The following is a 20078-nucleotide window of genomic DNA, read 5'->3' as shown; positions in this document are numbered from 1 at the left end:
CCTTGGTCCCAGACCACCCTCTGGAGGTCTGAGTCCAAGGGAGGCCGTGCCATCTTCTCCGTAAGAGCTTTCAAGTTGGCGCTAGCCCCTAATGCCACCTGAAACCCCTGGTGGGACGTGGCCAGAATAGACGAGACTGCCACATCACCTGTCAGTTCTACTACCTGCTGGTCCCTAGGCCACTCCTCCGGTGAGCCCTGCTGGACCGTGACCTGGTACAGCCGTCCTTGGTCCCAGACCACCCGCTCGAGGTCTGAGTCCGTGGGAGCATTCAGGCTGGCGTCAGCCACTAACGCCACCTGAAATCCCTGACCAGACGTGGCCAGAATAGACAAGACTGCCATGTCCTCTGTCAGGTCCCCGAAACCTGTCTCCTGGCCTCCGTCTGACTTGGCAGCCACTTGGTCGGAAGAAGGAAAGCCATCAGATCCCTGAGGGGCCCCTAGGGCCCCAGTACTCCCACTGTGCATGACAGCAGCTATGGACGCTGCCACCGCTGGTAGTGCCTGCTTTCCCTCGGCTTCCGACCAAGTCGCCAGTCCAGACAGACTAACCTGGCCCTCTAACATCCCAATTGTGGAGGAACCCTGCACTGAGGGTTTACCTGGGAGCCCTACTTCTCCTGGGACCGCCCTGACCTCATTTGCATCCTCCTCCTCCGCAGCTATCTGCCCCCTGCTTGTCCCCTCAGTAGCCACACCTGACAACAACAGGTTCCAACATGCTTGCTGGTCACACCCTGGATCCTCAGCACAGCTGGCGGAAATGACCCCCTCCCCACGGAGGGGAGAGGCACATTTGACATCCCCCACATCCCCATCAACAGGCATGTTATGAACATAAACAGTATCAACATGGGTGGACATAGCATCACATACACAAGCCGCCCCAGGTCCATCCCCAGCGAAACACTGCCTGGGATATTTGAGGATACCCCCACCTCCCTTACTCCTCGACCAGCGCCCCAGTCCAAATAGACCTTGGCGATGGGCAGCGACGGTTCTACTCCTCCAATCCCAAAGACCGTAAAGGATCTCCCAGGCAATAAATCTTGGGGTGCCACCAGTTCAGGCCGTACCAGAGTCATCTCAGCGCCAGTGTCTCTAAGTCCCATGGCCACGGTCTGGCCCACGGTGACCAGTTGAAAATTGTCAAGGGACCTCCCACCACCCCTACCCACACACAACACAGTGGACGGTTTCCGGGTCAATGACTGGGACGGGTCCCTCGAGCGCTGGGGACACATGGCCTTGAAGTGTCCTGGCTGCTTACCGATGTGGAAAGCGAAACAGGGGCCTGCTCCCACGGGTCTAGAGGCAGGGTTCGCAGGTGCAGCGTGCGTCTTACCCCCCTCTCCAGCCGACAGGTTTCCGGGCCTCTGAAGTCCTGTTGTTGGTGTACTCATCGGCCAGGGCTGCTGTTGCGGAGGCCCCCTTTGGCTTCCAGTCATGGAGGTACTGCTGGAGGTCCTCCGGGCAATTCCACAAAAACTGCTCCATGGCGATGAGCTCCATCAGCTGCTGGACGGTGGCGAGCTCCAATCCTGTGGTCCATTGATCAACCGCTCTCAGCAAGGCCCGCATGTGATCGGCCCAGCTCTGGGTAGGACCCCGCTGCAAACTTCTGAGCTTTTTCTTGTACGACTCAGGGGTCAAGTTGTACTGCCGGACCAGAGCCTGCTTTATGTCCTCATAGCTCAGGATGGTCTAGCTGGGCAGGAACCCAAAGATTTCAAGGGCTTTTCCCCTAACATGTGGCGTTAGGAATCGGACCCACTGGTCCTCCAGCAGCTGTTACTGATGGCAGGCCATCTCAAAAGCCAACAAGAAAGTGTTCAAGTCCCCATCTTTGTCCAGCAGGGGGAAGTCCTCCGCCCGCAGTTTTGGAATCCGGATCTCTGAAGTCTCACATCGGGCTGGGGAGGGCTGCTGGAGTTGGAGCTGGAGCACTTGTAGCTGGTGCTCACGCTCAGCTTGCTCGTGACGTTCTGCAGCTTGTAAACAACGGTGGCCTGCTAGAAGTTCTCTGCCATTTGACTGGGCTTTCACTGGAGTTGGAGCTGGAGTTCACTACCTCTGCTATCTGACATAAGATGGCTGGTGTGGTAACATGGCTGACATAAAATAATAATCCATATTCCTCACACCATCCATGCCTAGTTATGATTTGAATATGCCAAGCTCAGATCTACAGGTTCTAGTGAATCTGTTGAACTAAGGCTTCATGCCGTGACCATATGTTTCTTCAATGTGCTATCCATCTAACACAAGACATGTCAAAGAGTTTTTCCATGACTTCAATATTTATGGTCGCCTATATCAGATTGGTGGGGGTCCACCAATTATCTGCTAGCAGGAGCCACAGCCACCCAAAACAAACACAGTGTATGAAGCTGGAAGAAGACAGTTCTATATAATGTTTAGTGGTCGTTACTGTTACTACTGCTCAGCTCACATTTAGGGCTCATGCACACGACCGTTGTTGTTTTTCACGGATCTGTTGTTTCAGTATCTGAGGTTTTTTTTTCTCTGATTTAAGTCCTTTTCCGTTCCGTTATTCCACAAAACATATCCGTATGGTTTCCGTATGCAATCCGTTTTTTGCAGATCGGAAGCGGAAACAGTAACTTATTAATCACCAAACACATGAGCAATATGGGCTGGGCATAGCATCTCTACAGTATGCATCCGCAAAATACGGATAAAATACGGATGACATACGGATGTGTTCCCTGTGCGTTCTGTATTTTTTGCGGACCCATTGACTTGAATGGGGCCTTGGACCATGATTTGTGAACCATAATAGGACATGCACTACTTTTTTGCGGAACGGAAATACGGAAACGGAACCTTCCGTTGTTTTTGTGGACCCATTGAAGTGAAAACCGAACGGAAGCCGAAAGAAAATACGTTTGTGTGCATGAGCCCTTACTAGAATAGAGCAGAGCTGTAGTAACCCAGCAGAGTCACTACACAGTATACGGAGCTGTCCGTTTCTGGCTCTATACATTGTGTTTCTTCCAGGGCCCACAGCCCCTGCTACTAGCTAATTGTGGGGATGCTGGGTGTTGGGTCCCTATCCAATCTGATATAGATGATCTATCCAAAGGATAGGTCATCAATATTGAATTACTGGAAAACACCCTTTAAAGGAGTTTCCTGATCTTTAAAAATATTGTGTAAATAAGTTAAATTCAGTTAGACGCCACTTACTAATAAACTGTAGCTGAAATGCCTCAGTAAGCCAATCTCATGTGTAGCCACATAACCATGATTCTGGTATTATCTCCTACTTTTCTGATATTTTGTACTCTGACATACACATAGTTATCTCCTGCTCTCTAAGGGCTGTAAATACAGGCCTAAGAATAGGACATAGTAACATAGTAACATAGTTTATAAGGCCGAAAAAATACATTTGTCCATCCAGTTCGGCCTGTTATCCTGCAAGTTGATCCAGAGGAAGGCAAAAAAAAACTGTGAGGTACAAGCCAATTCCCCCCCCCTTCCTCCCTTAAGGGGGGACAAATTCCTTCCCGACTCCAATAAGGCATCAGAATAACTCCCTGGATCAACAACCCCTCTCTAGTAGCTATCGCCTGTAAAATTATTACACTCCAGAAATTCATCCAAGCCCCTCCTCAGGCAGAGAGTTCCATAGTCTCACTGCTCTTACCGTAAAGAATCCTCTTCTATGTTTGTGTACAAACTTTCTTTCCTCCAGATGCAGAGGATGTCCCCTCGTCACAGTCACAGTCCTGGGGATAAATAGATGATGGGAGAGATCTCTGTACTGTCCCCTGATATATTTATACATAGTAATTAGATCTCTCCTCAGTCGTCTTTTTTCTAAAGTGAATAACACTAATGTTGATAGTCTTTCAGGGTACTGTAGTCCACCCATTCCAGTTGCCCTCCTCTGAAACCTCTCCAGCTCTGCTATGTCTGCCTTGTTCACAGGAGCCCAGAACTGTACACAGTACTCCATGTGTTGTCTGACTAGCGATTTGTAAAGTGGTAGGACTATGTTCTCATCACGGGCATCTATGCCCCTTTTGATGCAACCCATTATCTTATTGGCCTTGGCAGCAGCTGTTTTTACTGCTTAGTTTGCTGTTTATTAAAAATCCTAGGTCCTTTTCCATGTCAGTGTTACCCAGTGTTTTACCATTTAGCATGTACGGGTGACTTGCTTTATTCCTTCCCATGTGCATAACCTTACATTTGTCAATGTTAAACATCATCTGCCACTTCTCTGCCCAAGCCTCTAATCTATCCAGATCCATCTGTAGCTGTATAGTGTCCTTGTCACGGCGACGTCTAGGAGGCGGGCACGTCCGGAGCGCGCGCGCATCATCAGTGCGTCCAGCGTCACCCGCGCTCCTGATAATACTATGCGTGCATCTATCTGCATTCATGCTAATGGTTTTAGGGCTGAGCACCGAGCTGATCACTCGGTGCTCGGCTGTGTAGTCTGTGTGGAGTCATGTGACGCTGGCCACGTCACATGACCCCTCTAGCTCCCTATTTAAACAGGCAATCTGCTGGCCACAGATTGCCTGTTATTTAGGTTCCACCTGCGATTTTGTCTTTCCTGGCGTACTTACCTCCTGCTGAATTACTGACGATCCTCTGCTGACTCCTTTGGTACTTCACGACTCTCCTGGTATTTATGACCCCGTCTTCTCCTGACTATTCTCTGCTTGCTCCATTTGTACTTTGTAGCTTTCCTGGTATTGACTCGGTCCGTTCACATTCTGTTATTTGTCTGTCTGTCATGCCTGCACTTTTTCCAAGCTAGGGATTGCCGTCCAGTTGTCCCCTGTCATTAGGACTCGCGAGGCAAGTAGGCAGGGCCAGAGGTAAGGGTGGAGCGCAGTGGTCACTTCCCTCCCGAATCACAGAGGCCAACTACCTAAAATATAACTTTTAATATCACGTTTAAAATATTACACAATCCCTCACCTGGGGACTAATAAACATACAACACTCACAAACAGACACTGGAGGCCAGATGAAAGTGACAGACAGGATGGCTAGTATTGATGGTACACCCACACGACAAACCATCTGGGTCTCTAGTGTATCCCTAAGGTGTCCCTGGACTTTTCTCAGCCCGGAGATGCACCCTGATGGTGGGAACACTCCGTCCCCGTGCCTAGTCTGTCTGTCCTTAAAAGGCCCTTGTAGCAAAAAGACCCATATGGATGTCCGGGTCATGCATCAACGATAGTTTAAGAATAAACGAGCAGAAGTAACAGTTATTCCACAGCGGTCAAGATAAAGATATTTCTCACAGCATGTAGGTATCCAGATCATGCATCAACATTAGTTGAACAAGACAATTAAGGATAACGGTTATTCCAAGGCAGGAGCAACGGCCAAACAGCAGTCAGTGGATATAAGAATCACACCAGGGCTGATTGTCGCGGCAAATGCCGAAAAACAAGGTGCAGACAATTTATCAAGATGGATAGCACTTTATAGATGTCCGGATCATACATTAACATTAGTAGAGAAAGACATGTAGGAACAACGGTTATTCCACAGCAGTCAATTCAAAATCTCAAAGATGATAGTCACAGTCGTGTAATTTGATTATCAACCATGTCAGAAAATGCTGAATGTGCAATAGAATGATAAAGCAGTTTATCCCAATGGGTAGCTCTCTACCAAAAACATGATTTGCTACACTCAGTCAAAGATCTCACAACATGGAGTATTACACTCAGTACAAAGTCTCAACGCGTTTCCCCTTCATTCAAAGGTTCATCAGGAGACTATATCAAGAGGTATAGAGAAGATAAGTTGCTGTTATAATAAAGCGGCTACATGGCCCTTTTAAAAAAAAAGATGAAAGAAAGGAACCAAAATAGCTGGAGCACCCCGAGGCGGTGTTCCACTTTAGTAGACCAAAATAATAGTACAGGGAGGGACAGAGTAATAACGATAGAACTCATATATATGTTGTACTTATCCCATCCTGAGATCTCTCCATATAGCGGTCCGCAGTCAGGGGTACTCCAGGGGGCAGAAAAATGATGCATCATTTTTGAAAAGGGCCATGTAGCCGCTTTATTATAGCAGCAACTTATCTTCTCTATACCTCTTGATATAGTCTCCTGATCAACTTTTGAATGAAGGGGAAACGCGTTGAGACTTTGTACTGAGTGTAATACTCCATGTTGTGAGATCTTTGACTGAGTGTAGCAAATCATGTTTTTGGTAGAGAGCTACCCATTGGGATAAACTGCTTATCATTCTATTGCACATTCAGCATTTTCTGACATGGTTGATAATCAAATTACACCACTGTGACTATCATCTTTGAGATTTTGAATTGACTGCTGTGGAATAACCGTTGTTCCTACATGTCTTTCTCTACTAATGTTAATGTATGATCCGGACATCTATAAAGTGCTATCCATCTTGATAAATTGTCTGCACCTTGTTTTTCGGCATTTGCCGCGACAATCAGCCCTGGTGTGATTCTTATATCCACTGACTGCTGTTTGGCCGTTGCTCCTGCCTTGGAATAACCGTTATCCTTAATTGTCTTGTTCAACTAATGTTGATGCATGATCTGGATACCTACATGCTGTGAGAAATATCTTTATCTTGACCGCTGTGGAATAACCGTTACTTCTGCTCGTTTATTCTTAAACTATCGTTGATGCATGACCCGGACATCCATATGGGTCTTTTTGCTACAAGGGCCTTTTAAGGACAGACAGACTAGGCACGGGGACGGAGTGTTCCCACCATCAGGGTGCATCTCCGGGCTGAGAAAAGTCCAGGGACACCTTAGGGATACACTAGAGACCCGGATGGTTTGTCGTGTGGGTGTACCATCAATACTAGCCACCCTGTCTGTCACTTTCATCTGGCCTCCAGTGTCTGTTTGTGAGTGTTGTATGTTTATTAGTCCCCAGGTGAGGGATTGTGTAATATTTTAAACGTGATATTAAAAGTTATATTTTAGGTAGTTGGCCTCTGTGATTCGCTTCTCTATGTACAACTACCCCTTACATATATAATTTGGCTTCGATTAGTCACTTCCCTCCCCCCTGTGTGTGTGTGTACGCGACTGTTACAGTCCTCTTCAGTGTTAATTACTTTACACAGTTTAGTGTCTTCATAGTGACATCACACGCCTTTTATCTCCATTGCTCCCTGGTTCTATCCCTGCAACAATGGATGGGCACGTAGAAAGCTATAAATAGAGGCAAGTTTGTAAGAGAAGGGGGCTCATCAGAACTGTAGTTCTTTACACGGTAATCAGACCCAATGCAAGCACTGGCAGCATCAAAACAAAGGTGCTGCTCAGAGTTGAGCAAGATAATGAATATGATAAATGAAATACTTATGATCTATGGTGAGCACCTGATGAGCAATAATGCATATATAGGTACTTTTCTATATTGGTCAAGAATTCAAGATAGTTAAACTGCTTTAAAGGTGTGCAATCCAATTATTTGCAGACTTTATGCTGTATTATGGTGAAACTAATAGGAAATCTTGAAGAAAGATATGAAAAAATTTACAAAAAGTACACAAAAAGACATCAAATCTGAATATGACCACTTTCATATGGCCATAATATGGGCACATTTTAGTGTATTTTACAACCGCACTACCTGGATCACTTGCATTTCTACTGAACCAGGATCATATGATAATCTAAGTCTAGTTTAGTAGAACTGCAGTAATACCAGGTATGTTGTGATAATAAGTGCCTATATTACAGTTGTCTGGAAGGGGCTTAACCTCTTAAGGACACATGACGTACCGGTACGTCATGATGTCCTGGTACTTAAGGACACATGACGTACCGGTACGTCATGTGTTGTTCCGATCACTGCCGCCCGGCCGGCAGTGATCGGAACCCGGTGCCTGCTCAAATCATTGAGCAGGCACCTAGGCTAAATGCGCGGGGGGGTCCCGTGACCCCCCCATGTCGGCGATCGCGGCAAACCGCAGGTCAATTCAGACCTGCGGTTTGCTGCGATTTCTGCAGTTTCTGGTCCCCGCGGTCCCTGACCGTGGGGATCAGAAACTTTATATGCCTAAAAAAAGTTTTATTCACCCCCCCTGCACCCCCGAATGATTTTTATGGTGGCGGGAGGTGCAGGGGGAGGGTTGCGGGCGGTGCGGGAGGCGGGCGGTGCGGCAGGCGGGATCGCGATCCCCCGCCCGCCTCCCCTTGAAAATTCATTGGTGTTCAGTGGGTATACCAGGGTGCCAGCAATCTGCGATGCGATGTTAGCCGTTTAACCCTTTCCATACAGCGGTCCGTACGGTTAACAGCGCAGGGAGCTCCCTCCCTCTCCCATCGGGGGGCTGCTGTGCCTTTGCAGCCCCCCGATGGAGAGGGAGAGAGCCCCCAGACAGCCCCCCGAGAGATCCCCTCCTTACCCTTCCCCGTCTGCGAAGTTCTGAGCAGACGGGGAAGGTTCCCATGGCAACAGGACGCCTCTCAGGCGTCCTGCTGTCCATGGTGCTGAACAGATCTGTGCTGAAAGGCATAGATCTGTTCAGTGTAAGTAAAATACAGTGCAGTACAATATATATTGTTCTGTACTGTATTATACAGACATCCGACCCACTGGATCTTCAAGAACCAAGTGGGTCTGGGTCAAAAAAAAATGAATAAAAGTGAAAAAAAAGTAAAAATCAAAAAACACATTTATCACTGATAAAAAATGAAAAAAATAAAATTCCCTACACATGTTTGGTATCGCCGCGTCCGTAACGACCTGATCTATAAAACGGTCATGTTACTTTACCCGAACGGTGAACACCATAAAAATAAAAAATAAAAAACTATGATGAAATTGAAATTTTGCCCACCTTACTTCCCAAAAAAGGTAATAAAAGTGATCAAAAAAGTCGCATGTACGTCAAAATTGTAACAATCAAACCATCATCTCATCCCGCAAAAATCATACCCTACCCAAGATAATCGCGCAAAAACTGAAAAAACTATGGCTCTTAGACTATGGAGACACTAAAACATCATTTTTTTTGTTTCAAAAATGAAATCATTGTGTAAAACTTACATAAATTAAAAAAAAGTATACATATTAGGTATCGTCGCGTCCGTATCGCCCGGCTCTATAAAAATATCACATGATCTAACCTCTCAGATGACCACCGTAAAAAAATAAAAATAAAAACGGTGTAAAAAAAGCCATTTTTTGTCATCTTACGTCACAAAAAGTGTAATAGCAAGCAATCAAAAAGTCATATGCACCCCAAAATAGATGCCAATCAAACCGTCATCTCATCCCGCAAAAAATGAGACCCTACTTAAGATAATCGCCCAAAAACTGAAAAAACTATGGCTCTTAGACTATGGAGACACTAAAACATTTTTTTGGTTTTAAAAATGAAATCATTGTGTAAAACTTACATAAATAAAAAAAATTGTATACATATTAGGTATCGCCGCGTCCGTGACAACCTGCTCTATAAAATTACCACATGATCTAACCTGTCAGATGAATGTTGTAAATAACAAAAAAAAAACGGTGCCAAAAAAGCTATTTCTTGTTACCTTGCCGCACAAAAAGTGTAATATAGAGCAACCAAAAATCATATGTACCCTAAACTAGTACCAACAAAACTGCCACCCTATCCCGTAGTTTCTAAAATGGGGTCACTTTTTTGGAGTTTCTACTCTAGGGGTGCATCAAGGAGGCTTCAAATGGGACATGGTGTAAAAAAAAAAACAGTCCAGCAAAACCTGCCTTCCAAAAACCATATGGTGTTCCTTTCCTTCTGCGCCCTGCCGTGTGCCCGTACAGCGGTTTACGACCACATATGGGGTGTTTCTGTAAACTACAGAATTAGGGCCATAAATAATGAGTTTTGTTTGGCTGTTAACCCTTGCTTTGTAACTGGAAAAAAAATATTAAAATGGAAAATCTGCCAAAAAAGTGAAATTTTGAAATTGTATCTCTATTTTCCATTAAATCTTGTGCAACACCTAAAGGGTTAACAAAGTTTGTAAAATCAGTTTTGAATACCTTGAGGGGTGTAGTTTCTTAGATGGGGTCACTTTTAGGGAGTTTATAATCTAGGGGTGCATCAGGGAAGCTTCAAATGGGACATGGTGTAAATAAACCAGTCCATAAAAATCAGCCTTCCAAAAACCATACGGCGCACCTTTCCCTCTACGCCCCGCTGTGTGGCCGTACAGTAGTTTACGGCCACATATTGGGTGTTTCTGTAAACGGCAGAGTCAGGGCAATAAAGATACAGTCTTGTTTGGCTGTTAACCCTTGGTTTGTTAGTGGAAAAAATGGGTTAAAATGAAAAATTAGACAAATAAATGAAATTCTCAAATTTCCTCCCCATTTGCCAATAACTCTTGTGCAACACCTAAAGGGTTAACAACGTATGCAAAATCAGTTTTGAATACCTTGAGGGGTGTAGTTTCTTAGATGGGGTCATTTTTGGGTGGTTTCTATAATGTAAGCCTCGCAAAGTGACTTGAGACCTGAACTGGTCCCTAAAAATTGAGTTTTTGTAAATTTCTGAAAAATTTCAAGATTTGCTTCTAAACTTCTAAGCCTTATAACATCCCCAAACAATAAAATATCATTCCCAAAACAATTCAAACATGAAGTAGACATATGGGGAATGTAAAGTCATCACAATTTTTGGGGGTATTACTATGTATTACAGAAGTAGAGAAACTGAAACTTTGAAATTTGCAAATTTTTCCAAATTTTTGTTAAATTAGGTATTTTTTGGTGCAAAAAAAATTAATTTTTTGACTCCATTTTACCAGTGTCATGAAGCACAATATGTGACGAAAAAACAATCTCAGAACGGCCTGGATAAGTCAAAGCGTTTTAAAGTTATCAGCACTTAAAGGGACTCTGGTCAGATTTTCAAAAAATGGCCTGGTCCTAAGGTGTAAAAAGGCTGTGTCCTTAAGGGGTTAAAGGGGATGTCTGAGTAAAAAAATAAATAAAGCACTATAAATCTGATGTTAGCAATATATACATAAGCTAAGCAAGTTTTAGGGGGAAAAAAATATACTTAGGGTACTTTCACACTAGCGTTTTTCTTTTCCGGCATAGAGTTCCGTCACAGGGGCTCTATACCGGAAAAAAACTGATCAGGCATATCCCCATGCATTCTGAATGGAGAGTAATCCGTTCAGGATGTCTTCAGTTCAGTCGTTTTGACTGATCAGGCAAAAGATAAAACCGTATCTCCGGCCAAAAAAACTGAAGACATGCCTGAATGCCGGATCCGGCATTTTTTCCCATAGGAATGTATTAGTGCCGGATCCGGCATTCAAAATACCGGAATGCCGGATCCGTCCTTCCGGCCTGCGCATGCGCAGACCGGTAAAAATGTGCAAAAAGATACAAGACGGATCCGTCTGTCCGCATGACAAGCGGAGAGACGGATCCGTCCTTGCAATGCATTTGTGAGACGAATCCGCATCCAGATCCGTCTCACAAATGCTTTCAGTCAGCGGCAGATCGGCGGATCCGGCGGGCAGTTCCGACGACGGAACTGCTTGCCGGATCACACTGCCGCAAGTGTGAAAGTAGCCTTACTCATTTCCCTAGTTCTGTTCAGGCCCTTTGTTTACATGCAGTTGCAGAGCTGTGAGGATGTGTAACAACAATCTCTGAGGGTTTTCCTCATGAATATTTGTGGGTGTCAACAAAGACTGCCTTTCCCCTCCCACTGCTCTGCAAAGGGAGTGAATAAAATTGCTGCCCTGTCTGCAGTCTGACTGCTGGGATACCCATGTTATATGTGTGGGACTACAAGTCCCTGCTCTACAGTATAATTACTTTGCTGATACACACAGGATATTCCCCCTACCTGTTCTTGTGCAATGCTCTGCAGACAGCAGAGGAGTACAGCGGAGAGAAGTCTTCCAGTCTATGTCAGCTCTGTGTTTGCAGGGTGAAAAGGGAGGGAGAATCCTGTGCACAGAATTTATCTCCTCAGTGCCTGCAGAAGAGGAAACCCTGCAGCTGCTTAGTACCTGAGGCAGAGCCTCCAACCCTGAGTCTGTGCTGCTGATGGTAGAAGGACTTAAACTGTTAAAGAATCCAGTGGGAGGGGCGACACAGGGCAGACAGCTAAGACTAATTTCACATCTGCAACATGGATTCCGGCAGGCTGTTCTGGCAGAGAACAGCCTGCCAGAATTCTCAGAATACAGCATTGCCAGATGCAAATGTAATGCCCGCCAGCCCTAATGGGGTGCGGCAGAGATCCCGTTGCATTAAGTAAAAAATGACAAGAATCGTCCAGACAAAAACCACTGCATGCTGGGGTTGTGTCTACCTGATTCCCAGTATTCTCTGCCAGATCAGGCGGCTGGGTCTCCGTGGAGCAGATGTGAAAGTAGCCTAAGCCAGCAGATCGACACTGCAGGAGGCGTAGTTTGTTGCTCCAACCAGCACAGCCCACAGTGAGGTGCACAGAGACAGACCTGCTCTTCCTGCTCATTCAGGCTTATGCACAGAACGTCATCAGAGCAGGGAAAGACGCCATCACAGATCATGTGACGCTCAGCTAACTAGGAGAACGGGCCACTGCAGATAAGTACATGAATTGAAAATCCCTTACATTTGTTTAGTTAGAAACATACAAATAAAAAAATATAACTTAGACAACAACTTTAGGGTCCATTCACACGTCCGTAAGTTTTTTGCGGATCCGCAAAACACAGACACCGGCAATGTGCGATCTGCAATTTGCGGACCGCACATCGCCAACACTATAATAGAAAATGCCTTTTCTGGTCTGCAATTGCGGACAAGAATAAGACATGTTCTATTTTTTTCGAGAAACGGAATTGCGGATCCCGCAAATACGGATCCCGGAAATTCGGATCCGCATCTGTTCAAGCCCCATTGAAAGTAAATGGGTCCGCACCCGTTCCGCAAATTTTGGAACAGATGCGGACCCAAATTACATACGTGTGAATGGACCCTTAAAGGGGTATCTACAGGATATGCCATTAATGTCTAATATATGTTTGGTCTACCTGTGGGACCTGCACCTATCTCTAGAACAGGCCCCTTGATCCTGTCAAGTATATATGCAGTGGTCAAAGGTGGACCAAACTACAGAAACGGCCTGTGCTACATTGGGAGTTATGAAATTCACATAGATCAATTGTAATTAACTACCTCTGGCCTCCGCATCCTGTGATGCATGGGAGTCCCACAGGTAGGACCTGCATCTATTAGGCATTTATGGCATATTCTGTAGATATGTCATAGATGTCTGAGATGGGGATATCCTTTTAAAAGACCAGATGAATGCCATTATCTATGGTAGAAGTACCATGTATGATGATATAGAAGTTTAATGTGTTATTAACCCATACTTTGAATAGTGTTGAGCAAATTGAAGTATACAAAGTGTACTTCAATTCAAATTTCAGGAAAAATTTGATTCGCCGAGAAGCCGAATTTCCTTGCGCTTCATGGTAACAAATCGATTTTCCATGTAATGGTGGTAAAAAAAAAAAAACATACTCACCTCGTCTATTTGTGCGTGAAGAGCCCATCATTGCGCCCGCTACAAATAAAGAAATGTGCTTCGTGACAAAGTAATTTGTCACAAAGCTAATTTCTTTGTGAAATTCGGCAAAGTGCCGGATTGAATTTTCCATAACTTGGTTCATCTCTAATTTTGAATATGGTTTTTAATAATGGTACATAGTAACAATAATCATAATTCATCTGTTCATGCAACCAAAAGTATTTTTTTACCTGGAATTTTAAAGATGAATGGTTATTTACATATTCACACATGTGCATGCACATTCACACAGATAAATAATAACAAAATATTTGCTATGGACTTTGTTAACTGATGGCCAAGATCCAATCAAGTGATTGCCATCATGTTCTGTAAACTGTAGTTTTTTTTTTTTTTTAGATGTAACTCAAACCCTACCCTGGCACTGTCAGTCTGGAATTGGTAAAAGTCACCTGTGTAGCTCTGCATGAATGTTCGGAAAATCTTTAGATAATAATGACAGTAAAATGGCATGTGAAATAATACAATATATTAAAGTTTCTAAATTAGGTCCAATACTCCAGCCAGGACTTAGCTGTCTTGTTGGCTACAATCTCTATATGAAAAACTCCCACTGAAAATCCTTCAATCCCATCTGTGTATATACAGATGGTTCAGCCCCCTCATTTCTACTAATGACAATTCTGATAAATGCATTCATGCAGATAAAACAAGATACATAGAACAGACACAAAAATGAATGTTCACGGTTGAATGATAATATATCAATATGAAAGGGGTATTACAGAATTTACTTATTTATAAAATTTCCTTCCACTCTCCACCACACCTGCAACGTGCTAGTCCGCAGGGGTAGAACACGTGAGGTTCACGGTGGGCCGGAATGTACAAACAGTTCATCGGTTATTCATGGTTTAGCAGATGCCTCCCTGGGCCAGCAGTGCAGTGAAGTGGAGAACAGCACTGGATTCTCCGGGGCACAGTCGGTTACAGGGGACACCGGCCAGGTGGTGATTGAGGTGCCCTCTTAACCCTTTCATGACCAAGGGTCATTGATGCCCCAGTGTCCAGGTCAAAATTTACAAATCTGACATGCGTCACTTTATGTGGTAATAGCTTTGGAACACTTTTATTTATCCAAGCCCTTCTGAGATTGTTTTCTCGTGACACATTGTACTTCATGATAGTCATAAATTTCAGTCAATATACAGTATTTCACCTTTATTTATAAAAAAAATCCAAATTTACCAAAAATGTAGAAAAATTCGCAATTTTCAAAATTTCAATTTCTCTGCTTCTAAAACAGAAAGTGATACCTCATAAAATATTTATTACTTAACATTACCCATATGTATACTTTATGTTGGCATCATTTTGGAAATGTCCTTTTTTTTTTTTTAGGACATTACAAGGCTTAGAAGTTTAGAAGCAATTCTTGAAATTTTTAAGAACATTTCCAAAACCCACTTTTTAAGGACCAGTTCAGGTCTGAAGTCACTTTGTGAGACTTACATAGTGGAAACCCCCCATAAATGACCCCATTGTAGAAACTACACCCCTCAAGTTATTCAAAACTGATTTTACAAACTTTGTTAACCCTTAAGGTGTTCCACAAGAATTATGGGAAAATGGAGATGAAATTTCAAAATTTCACTTTTTGGGCAGATTTTCCATTTTATTAATTTTTTTTCTTTAACACATTGAGGGTTAACAGCCAAACAAAACTTAATATTTATTACCCTGATTCTGCGGTTTACAGAAACACCTCACATGTGGTCGTAAACTGATGTAAGGGCGCACGGCAGGGCGCAGAAGGAAAAGGACCGCCGCATGGTTTTTGGAAGGCAGATTTTGCTGGACTGGCTTTAGATCCCATGTCCCATTTAAAGCCCCCCTGATCCATCCTTACAGTAGAAACTCCCAAAAAGTGACCCTATTTTGGAAACTAGCGGATAAGGTGCCAGTTTTATTGTTACTATTTTGGGGTGCATATGATTTTTAATTGCTCTATATTACGTTTTTTGTGAGGCAAGGTAACCAAAAAAATGGCTGTTTTGGCACCATTTTGTTATTTTAAAATTTTTACAAGATTCATCTGACAGGGTAGATCATGTGCTATTTTTATAGAGCAGGTTGTTACGGATGCAATGATATCAAATATGTCTACTTTCGTTGTTTGTTTCAGTTTTACATAATAAAGCATTTTTGAAAGTGTCCATTTTCTGAACGCCATATTTTTTTATTTTTCTGCCGATCGTCTTGTGCAGGGGCTAGTTTTTTGAAGAGTTGATGTTTTTATTGGTACCATTTTTGGGTACATAGGATTTTTTGATCATTCGTTATTACACTATATGGGGCAAGGTGACCAAAAAATTGGCTGTTTTGGAACAGTTTGCATTTATTTATTTTTACAGCGTTCATCTGAGGGGTTAGCTCATGTGACAGTTTTATAGAGCAGATCGTTACAGACGTGGCAATACCTAATATGTATACTTTTTCTTATTTATTTAAGTTTTACACAATAATGGCATTACTGAAACCCAAAAAATTGTTTTAGTGTCTCCATAGTCTGAGAGCCATAGCTTTTTTTATTTTTTGGGCCATTGTCTTAAATAGGGTATTATTTTTTGCGGGATGAGGTGACGGTTTGATTGGTACTATTTTGGGGGGCATATATCACTTTTTGTGATGTAAGGTGACAAAAATTGCTTTTTTGGCACGGTTTCTATATTTTATTTTTTTACGGTGTTCACCTGAGGGGTTAGGTCATGTGATATTTTTATCGAGCATGTTGTTACGGACGTGTTGATACCTAATATGCACACTTTTTTTTATTTATTTCACTTTAACACAATAATAGCATATTAGAAATAAAAAAAAAATATGTTTTAGTGTCTCCATGTTCTGAGAGCTATAGGTTTTTTTTATTTATTTTTTTAGCGATTTTCTTATGTAGAGTCTAATTTTTTTGCGGCATGAGGTGATGGTTTTATTGGTACCATTTTATTTGACATACGCCTTTTTGATCGCTTGGTGTTGCACTTTTTGTGATGCAAGGTGACAAAAATTGCTTTTTTTAAACAGTTTTTATTTTTTATGGTATTTATTGGACGGGGTCGATCATGTCATATATTTATAGAGACGTCGTTAAGGATGCGGTGATACCAAATATGTGTATTTTTTATTTATTTATTTTTTCATTTTCAATAGCAAAAGGCAATTTATTTTTTTAATTGCAAAGTATAATACTATCAGATTTCCTGTAGGTGGCAACACCGGACGCCTTTGCAAAGTGTCCGATTGCCATGGCAACCATCGCCGCGGCATCTAAGGGGTTACAGCAGAGTGTCAGCATAGAGCTGACACTCGCTGCTGATGGCGGCAGCTCAGCGATGGAGCCGCCGCCATCAAATACAGCAGGGGGACCGCATCGGGGGCAGGGGGCACAAATGGGGGTAGCGCTGGAAAGGGGGGGTACGGCCAGCATTGAGGGGGCAGGATGCATGGATGGGGGGAGGGGGGACGGCATCAGGGGCAGGATACATGGATATGGATGGGGGAAACCGCATCAGGGGCAGGCGGGGACAGATGGCGGAGGCAGGGCTCACAGGGGGGGGGTTGGAGGCACAAAAAGGGGGCACAGATCGGGGGGCACCAGGACACATTACCTGATTTCAGTCTCTGATCTGCAGAGCGCAGATCAGAGCCTGGAACAGGCACTTTTTCACTGCCGCAATCCAAATGGTTAGTCTGCACAGACTAACCAATCAGATCGATTTCCGTCAAGGGACCACTCTGATTGGTCCCTTGCCGGCATTACTGCACTGTATGCTGTTCGTGACAGCAGCAGGGCAGTGGCAGAAGCTTTAATCCAAGCGTTTTGCAGCGCTTGGATTAAGGAACTGCCATGACGTCTATACACGTGCTAGCTGCACGGGGTATGTGCATCTAGCACGTATATAGTCGTATGGCAGTCGGGAAGGGGTTAATGGTGAATGGGTGCTGAGTGCTTGTGCGGCTGGGCCCCTGGTTTAAGTAATGTCGTGACGCCAGCACCTTCACGGTGCAAAATGTTAAGAGTTGTAGTAGTATGGAGTTAGAAGAATGAGGCAGGTTTAAATCCAGCTGTAAACTTTACTATAAAAAGGGTTTTTGATAACGGTTTAAATCCAGCAATAAAACAGTCTCTGGTATACATGCAAATTGGATGTGATGAATCCCATTAACAGGCTGTGCTGGTAGTAATGTGTCAGGCTAGAGTAGTTAGTTAGGTACTCACTGATATTCAGCTCTTTGCCTTACGTCAGTCTCAGTTGAGGTAATTTCAGTCTTGATCTTCTACACAAGTGATACAACAGAACCCTAATCTGTCCTTAGAATAACGGTGAGGCTGCCGGAAGCTAATAAGTCCTTCACCTAGATACAAAGACGCCTAGAGCCTATATTAATAGCTTTGTCCTTCCTTTGTCATTATCCAATAATAAACTTGACCAGAAATTCACTTGTTACTCCTGAAGAGTGAATAGTAGAATGTAGACTTTCCTTTGCCTGGATTTGATACTGAGGTGTACGATGGCTTCTCTGGGCTGTGGAGCTCCAGAAAGAGCTGAGAGGAGAGGGGACCTCTCCTTCCCCCTTAGCTCCTCACTCCATCTCCTTCTCCTTCACACCTCCAACTCTCAACAAACCTAACTAGGCCTGAACTGCCCTATATATACTGTGGTGCTACCCCCACCTAGTGGTGACATGCATGTGGTGCACATGACAGCCTGGTAAAAAGGGATTTCACATGGTAAGCATGAAATTACAGAATACGACAAAAAGCTTTTGCAGTTCCCACATAAGCTAGTGGGACGCTGCAAACCTCTGAAGGGAGGCACACTTTCGTTCTCCACCAGTTGGTTCCGGCTCTGAGGGCCTCCAGCTGTCTTTGCATGCAAAGGACCAAACCAAGTGAACATTCATCACCTGGTATCCTGGGTGTCAGCTCACACCCGGCTGAATGCTCAGCCTCAGAAAGTCCACTTGCAAGCTGTAAGGCGGCCTGCTCACCTGACACACGGTCTTCAGACCTCAGCGTAGAGATCTCCACAGCTCCAACATAGAGACTGGCAGCGCTCCACTGTCAAAGAGGAGTCACACCACCTGAAAGTGTTGCCTGTGTTTTATATCCCAAACCAAGACCCGGCCTGTAACCATAGGCGTGCGCACGGGGTGTGCCTGGGCACACCCTAATCAAGCCTGCTGGCCGGCGAATAAGTGGTTCTTTATTTTATAAAAAATGAGGCTGCTGGGGGCATAATGGGGGCTAATGGGAGGCATAATGGGGGCTAATGGGAGGCATAATGGGGTCTAATGAGAGGCATAATGGGGGCTAATGAGGCATAAGGGCTGATAATGGGGGCTAATGAGGCATAAGGGCTGATAATGGGGGGCTAATGAGGCATAATGGGGGTTAATGAGGCATAAGGGCTGATGATGGGAGGCTAATAAGAGTCATAATGGGGGCTAATGAGAGGCATAATGGGGGCTAATGAGAGGCATAATGGGGGCTAATGAGAGGCATAATGGGGGCTAATGAGAGGCATAATGGGGGCTAATGAGAGGCATAATGGGGGCTAATGAGAGGCATAATGGGGGCTAATGAGGCATAATGGGGGCTAATGAGGCATAATGGGGGCTAATGAGGCATAATAGGGGCTAATAAGGCATAATGGGGGCTAATAAGGCATAATGGGGGCTAATAAGGCATAATGGGGGCTAATAAGGCATAATGGGGGCTAATGAGAGGCATAATGGGGGCTAATGAGAGGCATAATGGGGGCTAATGAGGCATAAGGGCTGATAATGGGGGCTAATGGCATAAAGGCTATATATACAGTTGCAAGAAAAAGTATGTGAACCCTTTGGAATGATATGGATTTCTGCACAAATAGGTCATAAAATGTGATCTGATTTTCATCTAAGTCACAACAATAGACAATCACAGTCTGCTTAAACTAATAACACACAAAGAATTAAATGTTACCACGTTTTTATTGAACACACCATGTAAACATTCACAGTGCAGGTGGAAAAAGTATATGAACCCTTGGATTTAAGAACTGGTTGATCCTCCTTTGGCAACAGTAACTTCAACCAAACGTTTCCTGTATTTGCAGATCAGACATGCACAACGGTCAGGAGAAATTCTTGACTATTCCTCTTTACAGAACTGTTTCAGTTTAACAATACTCTTGGGATGTCTGGTGTGAATCGCTTTCTTGAGGTCATGCCACAGCATCTCAATCGGGTTGAGGTCAGGACTCTGACTGGGCCACTCCAGTAGGCATATTTTCTTCTGTTTAAGCCATTCTGTTGTTGATTTACTTCTATGCTTTGGGTCGTTGTCCTGTTGCAACACCCATCTTCTGTTGAGCTTCAGCTGGTGGACAGATGGCCTTAAGTTCTCTTGCAAAATGTCTTGATAAACTTGGGAATTCATTTTTCCTTCGATGATAGCAATCCGTCCAGGCCCTGACGCAGCAAAGCAGCCCCAAACCATGA

The sequence above is a fragment of the Bufo bufo genome, chromosome 2 (genome assembly GCF_905171765.1).
Source record: "Bufo bufo chromosome 2, aBufBuf1.1, whole genome shotgun sequence".
In the NCBI taxonomy this organism is placed as follows: domain Eukaryota; kingdom Metazoa; phylum Chordata; class Amphibia; order Anura; family Bufonidae; genus Bufo; species Bufo bufo.
Note: the sequence above shows the minus strand (reverse complement) of the source record.